The sequence below is a fragment of the Sorex araneus genome, chromosome 3, assembly GCF_027595985.1.
Source record: "Sorex araneus isolate mSorAra2 chromosome 3, mSorAra2.pri, whole genome shotgun sequence".
NCBI classification, from domain to species: domain Eukaryota; kingdom Metazoa; phylum Chordata; class Mammalia; order Eulipotyphla; family Soricidae; genus Sorex; species Sorex araneus.
In genome coordinates, this window is record NC_073304.1 from 130,313,238 (window position 1) to 130,330,980 (window position 17,743).

The 17,743-nt window shown below is 39.9% G+C and overlaps 1 protein-coding gene across 2 annotated transcripts in view; it reads left to right on the forward strand.

The window, feature by feature from the left end:
* The first annotated feature begins 1,598 nt into the window (after positions 1 to 1,598).
* SNAP25 (synaptosome associated protein 25) overlaps positions 1,599 to 17,743 on the forward strand; it is a 93,981-nt gene continuing 77,836 nt past the window's right edge. For both annotated transcript variants that reach the window (XM_004610924.2, XM_004610923.2), the window contains exon 1: positions 1,599 to 1,756. The gene's annotated coding sequence lies outside the window, so the exon portion shown is untranslated. The remainder of the gene's footprint in view (positions 1,757 to 17,743) is intronic.

Below are 17,743 nucleotides of genomic sequence, written 5' to 3' on the forward strand. Positions count from 1 at the left end.
AAGTGAAAGGAGAAGGAGGGAGAGATAAAGGAAAGAGAAGGGGGTAGTAGAAAGGGGAAAAGATGGGAGGGGTGGCAGAAAGACAGCGAGGGCCTGGGGTTGGAGGGAGTTTGGGGAAGTTAATACGTTTTTTGTTTGTTTTTGTTATGTTTTACCAATCCAGCTCTAAACGGTTTCTTCTAAAGAATTTTGCATTACCCAAAAGAGGCCATCAAGTTTCAACATGAGAGGCACGACGTCTAATCGCATCCTTCCCGGAAAAGTACAAACAGTTCCTCAGCGAGGTCCCCCACCTCCCACGCGCTCCCCAGCCCGCCCTCCCCGCGGGAGCCCCGAGACAGCCTCCCCAACACCTGTGAATCATCCCCGAGGCTGCCACCGCCGTTCCCTTTGCACAAACGCAACCCCGCCCCCACCCCTTTCCCCTTCCCGACGCCCAATGCACAACAAAGGACAGTTCAGACTATTGATTTCTTCGGATTAATTTCTCACTACCAGTACACTTTTTTTTTCTTTTCTGACCCACGCCGCGTTTTCAGCATCAGCGGCTCCCACTCTGCTAGCCTGAGCTTAAGCACCCAGTGTCTGCGCACAGAAAGAACCATCAGAATTGGGTTGCGTCCCAGGTCCCAGAGATGCCCCGAACGCCCCCGGGCCTTCTCTTCCCCCCTCCCCGGAAGTCTGGACGGGTCTAAAAGGCCTGCCTGAGTTTCTGTGGACAACTCCTAAGAAACCAGCCTGAGCCTCGGGCGCTGCTCGCAAATGCAGCGGCAAACAGCGTCACCAACGTCGGCCAAGGACGGTGCGCTCCGGAGCCTGGAACTGCAGCTTCAAGGCCAACCCACGCCCGCGGGGCTAACTGCCCTCGCCGCGCTCCCTTCCCGGGCCCTTCCTCTCCAGCCCTCGGCGATAATTGCTCTGACGTACTTTCAAACAACGTCTGCGAGGCTCAGTCACCAACTGACCACATTCGGGCGAACTCCGAGCGGCTCCGAGAAAAAGGAAATCACTCATCAAAAATAACCACCCACGTCGCCTGTCTATATATGGAGCCGGGGAGGGTGGACTGGGATGCCCCCCTCGGACCCTGGTTGGAGGAAGACAGATAAATTACAACCGAAATCGACCCCTCCCCCTGCGCCCCCCCCCCCCCCCATCCGCGCCTTCTACTCCTCCTCTGCCTGGAGCCCATGACTCAATCCCAGAGCCAAGTCAGAAGGGAAAATTACACACACGCAGACGCAGGGACGCGCTCCCAGCGCCCCCCAGACACCCCCTCTACGGAGGGGCACAGGCAGACACCCACGACACGTGCCTGCCAAGGCCTGCCCCCTCCCCCCATCCCTGTGTGTGCCCCGATGGGCCGTGCAAACGGACACCTAAGCACGGCCGCGTCGGGGGGGGGGGGGGGCGGTTTGCAAAGAGACTGAAATACAAAGGTTTGCAGTAACGCGGGCGGGGAGCAGAGCCGAGCGCGCCGCACCTCGCGGCTCCTCCCCAGCCGCCCCGGGGCCTCCGCCCGCCCCCCGCCCTCCCCCCCAACGCACTTCCTCCGCCCCTCCTGGACGAGGCTATTAAAAGCTGCTGACGTCAAAGGCACGGCCATCTTTGATGAGGGCAGAGCTCACGTTGCATTGAAGACGAAACCGCGGGGAGGTCAGGCGCTGTCTCTCCTGCTCTCCCGGCTCGGCGGCGGCGGCTCCCCACTTGCAACCTGCAGGGGCCGGGCGAACGACATCCTCTGGCTGAAGTCAAGGTAAGGAGCCCCCCTCCTCAGGTAGTGGCTCAGCCTCTGCAAGGCTGCCAAGCCGCAGGGGGGACCACAGTTGGGGCAGACCCAGTGAGCCTGGGCAAATGCAAGTGTTTGTGCATCCAGGGTGCGGTAATCCGTGTGTGCGTGCGTCTGCATCGACTCCCCCGCCAGGGGCTCGAGAAAGTAATTTAGAGGTGAGCTCTTTGGGGGAGAGGAGGAATGGGGCCACTGCAGGTGGGGCGGGAGTGAGACAGGGGGAAAAGAAGAACCGAATAATAACTTACTCTTCTGAAACAGTCGTGGGACTCTTCCATTTTGTCATGCAGTTTTTCAGCGACGTCTGGGCCACTGGCTTTTTGTTTGTTTATTTGTTTGTTTCTGTTTGTAGACAAACCCTGTATTGCTCACCCTATTTTGCTGGCTGCTGTTGTCAGGGCGCTGTGAACCAGGGAAGTATTAAGGGGAAAGCAGTGTGTGGGCGCCAGCAGGGCGAGAGGAGAGGGTACTTCCCGCCTCGGGCAAGCTGGGCTGCAGTGAAAACAGCCTCCATACCCCCATGGACTTGATTTATGCCGCCTGCTCCACGTCAACTGCAGGTTGGCAGGAGGCGGGCGGGTCGTGCTGGGTGGAAAAGCTCTGCGGGGAGCTGAGCTGGCGGGGGTGGGCTCGCCTCCGGGACTGCGGAGTCCGCGCTCAGCACCCTGGACAGCAAACTGAGGTGCGGCGCTGGGAGCCCGCGACCTTTCAGCACCGCGGACAGCGCTCCGAGCCGGAGCCGCAGCTCCGGGCTGCAGAGATGGTTTTACGTTCCAGGGCTGGAGACCAGATTGTCTCTCTGAGACCCAGGTCTCACGGACACAACTCCCTCCCCAATCGAGTCCACGGAGCAGGCTAACATAAATAAATTAAATAAATAAACGATTCTGCCTAGAGAGAATCCTTTGCAGGCAGGCATGTACCTGCCTCCATCTCACCTACTGCAGAGCTTACAAGAAAAAAAAATCCACTAATGAAAAATTGTTCTTTCCCTAATTTAGGTTCTGTCCTTTCCCTGTTTTAGGTAGGAAACACACACACACACACACACACACACACACTGTACATATGCCCTCTATTTGGATATCAAGGGCTTTATTTTGTTTTTCAACCCTGGTTGATTCTATCTACAGATCTTGAGTAAGAATAAATGATCTATACATGAAAACGCGAACCAAAATGATCTGTCTTAGGAAGTATACAACTCCACAAATATATTTTTATTTGATTACATTTGGGGGAGGAGGTAGATGAAGTGATCAGAATGAACTTTAAGAATGGATCCCTCTGATTTATTCCTTCTCCCCACCTTTGTAATTTAGGTGTGAACACAGGCATAGGATCATCAAAATACATCCCCCAAATATGACAGGTCCTCAAGTGTATAGATTTAACCTTTTCAACCATGGTTTCAGAGTGAGTGGAAGTATCTCCTATGGACATTGTTTATCTCAGACTGATCATCTTTGATTTTGACAACATTAAGATTAGCTTTTCCTCAGAGCATCCAACTGTGTCCTTCAGGGTAATGCAGATGAAACGACTGATATTAGACTGAAACTGAACTCTGACTTAGAGATCTACTGCAATTTCTGTTACAGCACTGCGGGATTTTGCCGAGGCAGTGATAAGTACTTTTTAACCATTTTCTACTCTGAGCTGAGAGCCCCTGAGTGAACAAAAATTATCACAAGAATGCATTTCAAGCTTTTTAAATACATATTAAGTTGGTATAAAATACCCAGTAGCAAAATTGAGTGGTTTCATGGTACTTAAATGAAAGTAACAGCGTCATATGTAAGAATATACACGACGCAATAAAGAAATTCTGGCATGATTTCCCAGGAAAACCTCAAAATAAGATCTTGAATTACATTCATTTCATCATAACTCCAGGTATTGATGTACTAATAGTGTAAAAATTCCCTTCCGACATAGATAAGGTACTTTTATTTGCAATTATTTATTTCCATGCGTCTTTCATTCTTATGGATGACTATGCATTTCCACATGAGTATCTATTAATTTGGTTTTGTTTCTGGATGTAAAACAATCGGATGGAATATATTCAAGAGTAAATAACTGCACAGAAAATACTGTAACTGCAGATGAAATAAACAAGCATGTCTTAATGATGGAACAAGGGGAGAAAAGATGGGTAGGAGTCTCAGCTATGCTTTGACTTCATGCTGCATGTCCAGACAGCTCTCTGCGTAGCTGTAGTTGCGTCAAAAGAAAAGCCTAAGGCTGCCAGAATTACGCACTTGGGCATTAGTAATTACTGCTGGGTTTGTTTGCTAGTGGTAGACTGGTGAGGGTGGGGGTGTTGGGGATCAGAGATAAAGGACTGCAGTGAAGCTGGAGAAGGGCACAGATCAGGGAAGAAATGGTGATGGATGTGTCCAAATATAAGCTAATTCGAGAATAGCTTACTAAGAAATTAAAAACATAACTGAAACATACATAATTGATAAACAAAAATATAAAGAGATTTCTTACTTAAATCTTTTTTTCTTCTTTAAGAGAAATTAAAAAATTAAGGGTAGCACATTATGAAGAGCAGATGGACATAAGGATGTGCCAATCAATATATTCACATAGACCTTCTGATGTACCTGCTTGTTTGCTCACTGGCATTTTTGCATATCAGCATTCTGAGTACAAAACAATTGATAATATTCTTAACTTCTCCATGATAAAATATTCCAAGGATTCATAATTTTGTTAAACACGCAGAACTACACATGCAGAACCACACACGCACAAACTGCCCCTTAATTAGTTTGCCTAAAAAAATTTCTAAACTTGTTTACCCAAGAGTGATGGTTATCAACCAGACGGTAGATATTTCCAGTGCCAGCTCTTCCTTTAGAAACCAGTATTCATCAAAACATGTATGTTTTGACAATTAGTAGAAATGAGTAAGAATTTAAGAAAAAGATTGAGGAGATATGAAGAATAAAAATAGATAAATCTGCTTTATATAATTAAATATGAATAAATGACTTATACATAATAGAATTTCTTTACAATTCTGTAAAATAAGGATTGGTATTCTTAGATTCAGTGCTAGGTATGTTTCTGCAATGTCATTCCTTATCAGCAGAGACCAGCCTGATAGGAAGATAATGATCAGTGAGCAGATATAGAAATGATATATAAATGAACCCCATAAAGGATAAAAAGTCTGATTACAGGGTTTTTAAGTTTACATGGTTAATATTACTACTATCTAGTAATATTTATTAAAACAACAAGTAAAATAATCAGCAAATAATACAAAAATGAAAATGTAATAAGAAAGTAGAAGAAAATTCATGTTGTAATGCATAATTACTTTGCAGCAGATATATATACATATATAAGTATGAGATAAGTATAAATATAAGGAATGTAAGTTCTAAGGACAGTAAAGAAGTGGGGTAGAGGTATCTGAGAAAGGAGACAAAACTTGAATTGGCTTTGGAGGTTGAAGAGGAATAAGAGGTCTGCTATGTAAACATTACAGCAGAACACTGTTAAGTTATGATCAGCAAACTTTAAAAATACCCATTCATTTGGGTGCAATGGGAAACGTGTCAGGGATAGTCTGGAACAGTGAGTTGAAGAGTTCTGCGGAAAGATTTGAATACTGAGATGAAGGTTTCTTTGGTACTTCACCCTCTAAAAGTTAATTTATGGGCAGAAGTTGGAATAACAAAGTAATCAGGCTTTTTTGATATTTGGAAATTGTTATCGACAAGAGTGCGTTCAATTTCTTTCTTCCAGAAACAGAGGTGAATAAATTGGTTTGATACAAAGGATGGTTTTTAAATTTGGGATAGGGTAATCAGTCCTCAGGAATCTCTTAAACTTCCTTATCAGTATATGCATGGGTTCTTTAATTCCTGTCAAGTTAACTATAGGTTTCAATTTTCCATTATTGACAAATAAAAAAATATTCAAGTTAGCAGCTACCACCAGAGAGATTGAAAACAGGTAAGAAATTGGTTATGGGCGGTACAGGAGGTATATTTGAATAATAAACATACACAACAACTAGATGGTTGAAAAATGATGCCAAAGGGGTGTGTGTGTGTGTGTATGTGTGTGTGTGTTGTACCTATTTCAGACAGCATGACAATATATCTAGTCCCAACTGGTTCAAACAGAAAGAGAAAAAGATATTATGGTAAAATTTTGAAAAGCTGAGATAAGGAGGCCATTATATCTTATTTCTTCCCTCTGAGTTTTGCTAATTTACTCTCAATACAGAGAAAGCTCAAAGTCTGCACCACATCCATTTTCTGAATCATATCCATCCAATCTCATGTTTCCTATTCTCCTATCAGAGTTTCAAAATTCCCAATACTGACAGAACTGCTGAACTGAAATAGTCAATGGCTTTATGTGGAAGAATAAATGGCAGGCACAGACATAGTTCTTGTTGCTATTTCAATTCCATTCTAAAGTGTCAAGGGACTCTCCTCATCTGTTCTTCACTAAAACACTGGCAGGAGAGACATCCTTAGGATGACGTGTTGATTTCCAAGCTGACTCCCCTGGGGGAAATTTGGTGGTAGTGACATATGATGCGTTAGGAGGAGGTCAGACTGGCCATTATTAATCTGAGTGCAGTCTTTCAAGTATCAAAAGGAGGGAAGAGATGTGTTAGAACATTGAAGAAATAGGACATGCTGAGTAGAGAAATAATTTTTTAATTACTCTTGCAAGAGGAATGAGACAAGATATACTTTAAGACCTTGTTTTTACATTAATAGTTACTGTTTCTACGTCATTTGTGGACAAGGATTTCAAACGCTTTACCCAATTTTAAAGTCCAAGCAGTTTATGACTTATAAATGAATCTGATTTCTTATCAGTTCAACTACATTACATAACATTTAATATGCTGTAAACCAGTGGTGACAGAAGGATAGATACCCAAAACTGATTTCCAAAGTAAAATCAGGATTTAGATTTTTAAAAAAAGTGACCCATTAATTCTAAGTCTTTATAGCCATACTAATGCATGTACATATGCAAATTTACAAATCTGTACCACAACTTTCCAATAGCTCCACCATTCAGAAGTCAATGAAATTAGTGCCCAAAGCTTCTGGTGATGGGTCTGTGCCTCAACACGTGTGGTCTTAATGCTGCGTTTGTAATTGACCTGCCTTCCTTTTCACATCACAGGGTTTATTACATCCATAACAATCATTTTTTCCCCTTAATGATTGTTTGAACATCAGCTTTGCTGGTAAGGCTTAAGAAATCCTCGCCTTTCCATCAAAGATCTGTTCTGAGTGGTAACTACTTTGGGATCTCCCAATCCTTCTTAGTTGGTTTATTGCTATACAGCACCAACTGTGTCTTAAAATGTGTATCTAAACATTTTTATAATTCTCTTAACACCCTTGCTGGTTTTTAAAAATTCCATTTTTGACCCGTACTTTTTGGATTGTCTATATCTGACTTAAGGTGAAATTAGCTGTCATTTCTTCTTTTGTGCTTTGTTTTTCTTTCCCTTAAGAAAAAAAACAGAAGCCTTTATGTAATCTGAGCTACATTTTTATATTTCTTTTAACATCCTCACTGGCTTTTAAAAATTCCATTCTTGACCCATACTTTTGGATTGTCTGTATCTGACTTAAGGTGAAATTAGCTGTCATTTCTTTTCCTGTGCTTCGTTTTTCTTTCCTTTAAGAAAAAAAAAAACAGAAGCCATTATGTAATCTGAGCTCTGAAATATTTAAAGTGAAATTTCGACTCAACTTGAATTGCGTATCAGTAGACGGCTCAAAACTAAGCAAATCTGAAGGATCTGCAGTAAAAGAGCCTTTAAAAACAGCTTTGGGTCAGAGAGATAGTGGAGGGATTAAGGCACTTCCCTGGCATATCACTGACCTTGGTTTAATCTCTAGCACCACAGAGGGACCTCTGAGTAACATCAGAAGCACAGAATTAGGAGTAAGTCCTGAGCATTGCTGGGTGTGGCACTGAGCTCCCCACACACACAATTTTTAAAAATTAAGACATCTTTAAGGTCAAAAGACAAAAAGAGGATGAAACTTTTGAGGGGAACTTTGGGGGAACTTGGGGTTATTTCCACCACTCTGTTTGAGGGCTTCTCCAAAAGGTGCTCAGGGACCATTTAGTGTCAGAGATGGAAATGGAGCAGCTACCTCCAAGATAAATGCCTTAACCCCTATACTTATCTCTCTCTGAAGCAGTAAAGATTAAAACCTACAAGATATAAAGTTCAGAGGTCAGCGGCTGGACGTACAATAGTTATTAATTAAAATCTGACACCTGACACCTGTTAGTTAAATTTACATATCCTAGAAAAGCTGTGTTTTTCTTGTTATCACAAGCCATCCCCACTGCAGATTTCCGAATCCTCTACCAAGGTAAAATCTGATAGTACAAGGGGAGATTATAACTGATTTTCTTGCTGCTGACTCAGGAATTTAGCCTTTCTCATTGTTAATCAGTAGCAATAAATCTGTATTCTTTTCCAAAATATTGGGGAGATCAGGGATCTTGTGTAAAGATTAATGTTTTCATTTAAATACTTGACAGCCATTCTAGAGGAGCTCAGTAAATTACAGCATCCAAAAAGGATTGATGCTGAATGACAGCTGCAAAAGGTTACGGATTGCTTTCTTTGGGTTGAGAAAAATTTGTACTGCTTGGCTAGTAAAGGAAACCATATTCTGATGCATGTGAAGGGAAAATTAAAACAACTCACTTATTTTTTTCCTGCTTTTGGCTTTTTTTGTGTTATTGTTGATCTGATTGGTTGTTACTACCCCAAAATGACTAATTCTTATTCCTTAAATTGAGACTATTTACACCTTGTGCTGACTCAACTTATCTTATTTTCTAGTGTGGTCTATTTTGGACTTGAGGAGTTAGGCTATTTTCCTGCTAAAATGGTAGGTTTTGCAAAATGACCATCTGGTTGCAGCTTTCCCTTCACATCTTATACCCAAGGATGTTAGTCACATATTTTTAACTTGAGAGATGATTTTTTTTTAGTGCATGCAGGTTTGAATTCATGATTTCTGGCCTTGGCTCATTACAGAAAGTGAAAATGAGAACCTCTTAGGTAATCCCCTAGGGACAGAATCACCCTGTATTTCTCTCACATTCCCAGAGAAGAGAAATCTCAGTTGAGCTCTAAGAGTCCTGTAAATTAAATAGAAATTCTTTTTCATAAAGAAATTTCAAACCAAATTGTTCATATCTTTGACTCATAGTCACTTTGTATAGTTTTTAATAATATCACTAACAACTTGTAAAGCAGTATTTCTTTTATTTCACTGTCGTTAATCTGGGGTATATCTGACAGCTAGCAATAGCAATTCATGCTTTGAGTTGCTCTGTAAACACGAAGTAGAGGGAAATAAATGCCAGTAAGCTGGTAACTGGGTTTAATAAACAGTAGCCCTTTTGGTGATTTTTAAAAAAAGTTTTAATGGGACAGTACATTGCAACAATTTTTTCTATAGCATGAGAAATCAAGATAGTGTTCTTGAGTTGCTTAATGTACCCACTTCTTTTCAGTTCCAAGATCACTCTCCCCGTAGTGCTCAAACATAAACCAGCTATTATAATATAGTACTTCTTTGTTAGTTCATTTATTCAACAAATATTAATTGAATATCTGTCATGTACTAGAAAAGCAATATATAGGTTACTAAAAATATATTTATACGTAACATAAGCATGTTTCTGCCCTTATTTTGCTGGGCATCCCATCTTAAGGTATTATTACTTTAGAAGACCTTTTTCATATAAGATCCCTTAAAAATTGTAAGGCACTAACCCATCTTTGAAAAGATCTTGGCTTCTTTACCCAAAATAGCTTGCTTCCCAAAGTAAATATATGTTATGTTACCAACCAGCCTTAAGGTTCAAGAAACTTAGTATAAATATCTAAAATGTGCTCTTGTACAAACTTTCACTTTTACATGATGATCAACTAGGATAAGATGTAACTTAACTTCATACCCATATTCTAGCATCTCAGTCTATGGAGGTCTTTCCCCATATAAACCTTTGTCACCCTCATGGAGAGAATAGGTCAAACTTGAGAAAAACAGTGCCATAAACCAGAAACCATGGTTCCAACCCTAGAATTCATAGAATAATGCAATAATAGAATAACCAAGGGACAGGGGCTGGAGTGATAGCACAGTGGTAGGGTGTTTGCCTTGTACTTGGCCAACCCAGGTTCGAATCCCAGCATCCCATATGGTCCCCTGAGCACCACCAGGAGTAATTCCTGAGTGCAGAGCCAGGAGTAACCCCTGTGCATCACCGGGTGTGACCCAAAAAGAAAAAAAAAGAATAAACAAGGGACACAAGGGACAAAAGGGACATTTTTAATGACAGTGACTTTTAAGACAATGTACTTTCTTTCTCCAAAAACTAAGCCATTAAGTTAGGTTAAAACATTCAGGATCAAGTAAAAGTATATATTATTCCTTCAGCAAATATTTTCAGACATTTCTTCTTGTCAGTGAACAACAGCTCTCTATACCTTATAAAACTATCACATTGCTTTGTGATTATTTACTTCTCCTCATTAATTGACTATGAAAGTCTTTCAACAAGGGCAATGTCTTAACCGTCTTAGAATTCTTAGTATCTACAGCTGAGCCTGTCCCACATAACAGGTGTATTGAATGGTAAAAGGAGAAACCAGTTCCCTCATTGCAGAGAAAAGATTCTATCAATGTAAGTAATTCTTCCTTTTATTGGTCAAATTTTTTGATCAAGGAAACTCGAGAATGTAGATTCATGTGAACATTGGAATATGTCTCAGAGAAACACTTTGGTTCCCCTTAACTAATTGTCAAACTTCAGCAAATAATTTTTCTGACCTGCTCTTTTATCACCTGTGAATTAGTGATGAAAATGATAATAAAAAGTAAAATAATGTCAAGAATAAAAACTTGTTTATACTCAGAAATAAAAATCTATTTCTTACTAGTAATTTAAATAAATTTTACATATAAAGTCAAGCTGTCTGACTTATAAATTTTACATTTATGAAAGATACAGTTAAACTTCTTGATTTTTCACTAAGATAAAATACTTCCAGTACCACTGTTCACATATCCATTGCAAAATATATTTTTAGGCATATTGTCATTAAAGAGATAGATTGATGTCTTCCAAACATGGAGCTCTCTAACATTTCTTTTCTGTTATTCAGTGTTATCTTGTTTAGAAAAGAAAACTAAACCTCCAGATGATGTGCTAAATCAGTCCCCTTGTTCTTTAAGAAAAAACCATCACTAATGAAGCATTGAATTTAGCAATTTTTTTCTCTTAATGAATCTCACGAAACAAATCTAAAACCAAGGTCAGTTCACCTGAATCTTACTTTTTCCAGCTGAGAATGAAGATACTACTTGGTGATTGCAAGAAAAAAAAAACATAGCTCACTTAGTGAATGCCTTTGGTATGCCAAATTAGATTCTGGGCACATATTATCTCATTTAACTTTCATGGCAATCTTAAAAGTTTTGTATTTTTATTTTACTACAAAGTCTATGTTCTTCACCACCATCCTATAAGTTTTCCTCTAAGTTGCAGCCAATATATTAATAGCTTCTACTAATATATTCTTACAACCTGGGAGAGAAGCAGGAATTGTCGCAATCTGTAGTCTGCCATTTGATAGCTGAGATTTTCATGGTTCTTTTCTGCAGCTATGTGAAGGCTAGAGACTTTGTTTCTTCTTTATCATGTCAAGCTTGCTTAAAGTAATAACAGGATTTGGTATGTTATTTTTCAGTTTCAGCAGTATGAATTATGAAATTGGAATATGTGTCAGCCATCTTTGTTTTTATATTTTGAGGAGGATCTCAATATGTCTTTGCGTATTATATCTCTGCTTTGGAAACCCTCATGATTCTCAGAATAATGGTTGAAGATCATAAGACGCTGCTCTATGATTTAACTAAGCACTGGTGCCTCCTTACTTAATGCCTCAGTATTAAGCCCCTTTTGGAGTGAAAAAAGAAATGAAATGCAAATTGCCCTTTATTTTTTCCTGCAATTCTTTAGCTTAAGAAAAAGAAACCTGCTGAAAGCTATTTAGTAAACCAGGCTGCATCTGTTGACTTCATTTTGTATTCAGTTTTGTGTTAAGGATTTTTTTCTTGTTGTGAAGGATGGGGTTCTTTATTTACATTGAATGTGTGCATGTATTTTTCTGTATGCACAGAATATGCAGATAGAGAAGTGCAAACACAAACTTTCTCCTGCAGCTATCCTTGAGTACACGGTTCTTAAGTATATTATCTTATTGTAAAAACTTTTAGTTTATTCATCAACTAATGACTATAAAGACCACCTAGGCAAGTTACATTCAAAGTAAAATGTATGCTTCTGAAACACATTTACAGAATGAATTTTCAACAAAATTGGAAAAAATGTCTAAAGCAACCCTGTAGGCAGCAATGACCTTAAATTCTACTTTGGAGATCATTCCTGCGAATCCACGGCTACAGGATAAAAGAATATTCCGGGGAAATGGTTTTGAAATCCACATCGTCTTTTAAGCATACTCGATGTGCTAGTTGTTATACTTGTATTAATCATAGTTATAATTATAACTTGGGTTACTAGATATGTCTCTCATCACTGTTCAACCTTAAAAATGCTGTTATTCATCAGAATAAATTGAAGGATGAGAAAGGTGAGTGTCCAAGGAACGTGGCTGAGGGTCTTGGCTGGGGGACAAAAGGCTTCTATATTGTGCTCTCCTCCACCCCATGATTTAATCTTTATGATTAAACTCCCAAACTTAGCAAGACTTAAAATCTCACCAGAGGACAGGACAGCTCCTTACTCCTTTTTTTTCTTTTTTTCTTTTTGGGTCACACCTGGTGATGCTCAGGGAACCTGACTCTGTCTCTGCACTCAGAAATTACTCCTGGCAGTACTCAGGGGACCATATGGGATGCTGGGAATCAAACCTAGGTCAGCCGCATGCAAGGCAAATGCCCTACCCTCTGTGCTATCGCTCCAGCCCCTTCCTTACTTCTTTTTGGAGTCCCAGACAATAGTCTCTGGAGTATACCAAAGAGAAAAATGTGCCCATTGTGTAAATGTTAAAGCAGCTTTCCCTGAAGAATGTACAGAAACTTTTTTTAAAAAAGTGAAAAAAATATGGGCTTTTACATATTTATGGGCTTAGACTTTCCTGCTCCTCCAAGATTTTCTCTCTTCATCAGAATCCATCCAAATATTCATTCATCAAATATTTATTTCCCCTGTTACAGTGTTGGGACTGTTCTCAGAAACAGGAACTAACAGAGGACAAAGCAGATAAAGTTCCTTCTCTCAGAGAGTCTGCAGCATAGTGGAAAATGACAGGCAATACTCTGAATAAACTTGTAAAACAGGAGATGGTACTGATATCAAGGTTGTCAGAATGCTGATTTATAAAGAACCATGAAAGCAGTCCTCGGGTATGGCATTTCAGTAGAGACCAAATTATCTGAAGGTTCAGTGTATTTTATTTCCAACGGACTCTGAAGCTTTATCAGAACCCCACACTTGATTCCATCATTTGCCAGCAATAAAAAAAGAAGTGGTTCTTGGTTTAAATAATATAAACATGCTTTCCCAATTTCTGCTCATTCATCCCCCAGATTTCAAAATCAAGGATTGCTTCCTCTAATTCATTTTGCTTCACTCATTATGGCTTTATTACGTGCATGGAGAATTTGATGAGTGGGGGCATTTATGTCCTCTCTAGACTTGAACTCAAAGATCAGAACCAAGAATCATGACACAGGAAAATTAGGTAAGAGACTGATTTCCCTTAGAAATTATGATCCATAGTTCTAGTTCCCTTTATTTATAACTACTTTGACTTTGTCTCCTGTGGGTTTCATAAGGACATATGTGGTGCGTGAATATGAGCCCTAGGACTGATATTAAATGATATGAATTTCCTTGAATAAAATGAGGGGAGAAAAATATGGAGGGACTAAGGCTAATCTCCTGCCTCTCATGCACTTACTAGCATCTGTCTTTCCTCCAGTCACCAAAAATATCCAGTGTAAGGCCAGGTTATCTCTGCTCCAGTGAGAAGGTGAACATAAAGAGTTGATATCAAATGCAATAATAGCTTTCAGGAAAGTAAACAGATGTTAGAAGAAGATTGAACCCCCAAGTACTGTTAGTCTACAAGAACTTTTGTTCTAGGCCAGCAAATTCAGGTTCAGAGTTATTTTCTTCTTTTATTTGCTCTTGTCTCTTGCTTTTACATTCCTGTATCTTGTTTCTGTTCCTTCATTTGTTTTACTTTCTTGGAATTATTTTCAGAGTTGACTTTTTGAATGAAACCTTCCTCTATTATTAAATTAGAAATTAATCTTCCATACTAAGGCTTTAGATTCACGTGGGTGGTACTTCTAATTGTTTCTCTCTCCCGACTCTACTTCTGATCAAAGGAATCAGATCTTGTCCTTTAGTGAAGCAAGCAAGAATCCTCAGTCATTTATGAGGTATCTTTTTTTTTGTCAGTTTGGGGCTACACCTGGTGGTACTCAGGGCTTACTCCTGCCTCTGCCCCCACGGTTCACTCCTGGCAGGCTTGGAAGACCAGATGTGGTGCCAGGGCTTTAACCTGAGTCAAGTGCACATCAGGCAAGTGCTTTACTTGCTGTACTGTCATTGCAGCCCCTAAGGTGCCTCTCTTGTGGTAAATCATATTATTGACCTTAGCAGATAATTATATTAATTCACTCTGCATCGGTTTAGTGACACGTTTCTTTTTTTCACAATTTGTTATCTCCAGTATAATATAACTTTAAACTTTATGGTAACTCATAAAAGAGATATGATTTTTAAAAATAAACATTTTGGGGGGTTGGAGCGATAGCACAGTGGGTAGGGCGTTTGCCTTGCACGCAGCCGACTCGAGTTCAATTCCCAGCATCCCATATGGTCCCCTGAGCAGATCCAGGAGTAACACCTGTGCATTGCCAGGTGTGACCCAAAAAGCAAAACAAACAAACAAACAAACAAACCATTTTTGATATATAAAAACAGAGGCATAGGAAATTTATTTGAGAAAAACATACCTTCTTAGTTGATGGCAGAGTTAACTCAAGGATGAGGTTCAACCAGATAGTAAGTCCTGTTCCTAATTCATGGATATGAAAAGAATGGTCTCTAGATTTAGTATTATACAAAAACTTATTTTATTTGGCCAATGGCATTATTTTCAAATATATTAAATCTAAATGATTTGGTAGGATATTTCCTCTCCAATTTGCCGAGAATCTAAAATGACATATTTTAAATATCTCACGTATAAATTTTTATTATCTTTCAAGAAATTTGAGGTAATTTATATCGTGATTCTGTATTCTTCAGAATCAGATATAAACACAATCCTCCTGTGTTATTTTGTCACAATGTTTTTTGAAAAATGTCTTTAAAAGTTATGCCAGTATATCCTGGGGAAGAAGGGAGTGTTTGTGCCACATCCTACAGTGCTTAGGATTTACTCTTGGCAGGTTTATTGTGTGCTCAGGGATCACTCCTAGCAGTGTTCATGGGACCATATGAAATGCCAGGGTTCAAGCTAGAGTTAACTGCATGCAAAGCAAGCACCTTAATTCCTATACTATCTTTCTGGCTCATGCCAGTATTTTGAAGAAAGATCAGGCAAGTAAATTGTCCTGAATAAATCAAACAACTTTTTTTTTTTCTTTTGAGATCTGAACAGAATTCATTAATAATTTTTCCACTTGGGCAAGATTTCTTAATGCATGACCTCACATCCTAAAAATTGCAGACCTTTGTGACTGAAATCTTCAGACTTTCTCAGATCTAGATAGGCTACCTCCCCCTCCACCACCTTCCTGTACTTCTGAAAGCCCCAGTAGTCATGTCCACACCCCAAAGCCACTGCCCAGTTAAAAACTCCAGCAGTACCACCTAGTTAAAAATTCTGGACTTCCTTGAGCACAGAGTCTCCTTTGTAGCCATGTGACATATCAAACTCTACAACACTGATAAACTAGTAGTAACATACCAGATTGGATGTTATGTAATGTAGAAGGCAACCGGTCTTAATTTACAAAACACAAGGTTTAACCTGTAACCACACCTTAGATACCTCTCATTCAAGGACTTAATAACTCTATGGCGAGATACAATTTACACTAATTTTCTTCTAAGAAAACATTTTTTGATAATTCCCTTAGCAAATTATTGATGATAAACAATATGAAATAAATTATTGAGGGCCTGCTATGGGGACAGACTTAAGGGGTGGTTGGGAAAATTGGAGACAATGGTGGCGGGAAGGTGCAATGGTGGTGGAATTGGTATTGCAATATTGAATGTTTGTAACAAATCATCATGAACAACTTTGTAAACCATAGTGTTTATAGAAAGTGTGGGGAGGAAATTTACATATGCCATCCTTACATATTTCATGTAAGCTCCACAATATGTTAACACAGGATTGCCTTAAAAATTTTATAAATGACAGGTGAGACATGGTTATTACCATAATGAAATCCAATTATAAAATATGATATAATATACTTTAAATTCCAGAGTGGAAAACATATATGTAAATGAGAATAGCATATTTTATTATATTTTATTAAATTATTTTAATTTTCTTATTTACATAAGTCAAAATCACATGGCAATCACAAATTGGCTTTCACTTATTTATTTTCTGATTGATCCCCGAGTGCGAAGCCAGATGTAACCCATGAGCATTGCAGGGCATGGCCCCAAAACAAACAAACAAAATTACCCTAAACTTAGTAACTGAAGATAGGAGCAATTTCTTATCACTCGTGAGCCTATGGGTTAGGAGGTTCTTCAGTCAGTGGTAGATTGGCTGAGGTCTTGTTGATCTAGAGTCATCATTTATATGCAAGGATGTTGATGCTCTTTTAGGTGGGATGACACTGTTATTAGATCATGACGTTGCGTCATCTAGAAACAGCAGGAAGAGGAAAGTCTTACCTAAGGACAGTAGACACAAGGGCCAGGAATATTGCCCCATAGTTGGAAACTTGCTTCATGAGTGCGGAAGAAGGCAGCTGGAATAGAGAAGGAATCACTGAGTCAATGGTGGTTGGAGGGATCGTTTGGGATGGGAGATGTGTGCTGAAAGTAGATAATAGACCAAATGTGATAGCCTCTCAGTATCTATATTGCAAACCATAATGCCCAAAGCAGAGAGAAAGTATGGGGAAAATTTTCTGCCATCCAGGCAGGGGGAGGATTGGAGCAGGGAGATACTGGGGACATTGGTGGTAGAAAATGTGCACTGGTGGAGGGATGGGTGTTTGATCATTGTATGACTGAAAATGAAATATGAAAGCTTTGTAACTGTATCTCACAGTGATTCAATAAAAAAAAAGAAGCAGGTTTTATATGTAAGTGCTTTTTTCACATCTATTTATATCACATTTGCATATTGGTCAGCTGGCCAAAGTAAGTCACATAGCCAAGCTGAAAGTGACGGTGGGAGGAGCCGCCGTAGCCTCCACCAATCTCAGGAGCGCAAGTCTGACAGAACAGTATAGGCTGGGCATGACACTTGTCTTATTCATGCTGGGCTGTGTGACTTCCGAAGTCAGGGAACTTAAGCAAAGTGTATTCTAGCCCTGCCACACCATCAGCCTCCTACTTCCTTCCCCAGCCAAGTTTGAAGGCTTCGTGTTTCAGATTTGTGCATCTCTGGGTCAAGAGGGTACTTGGAACATCTTGCTGCATCTCTTCTACATAACTCGGTAATCACAGACGCAGATGTCTCATAAATTCAGGGGCAATTCAAAAGAAAATGTTCTCCTTTGAACACTGACGGTAAATAAGCCATTCTGGATTCAAACTCAGGGGTGGGGGCATGTAGAAGGTGCAGGCACACACACACACACACACACACACACACACACACACATCAGC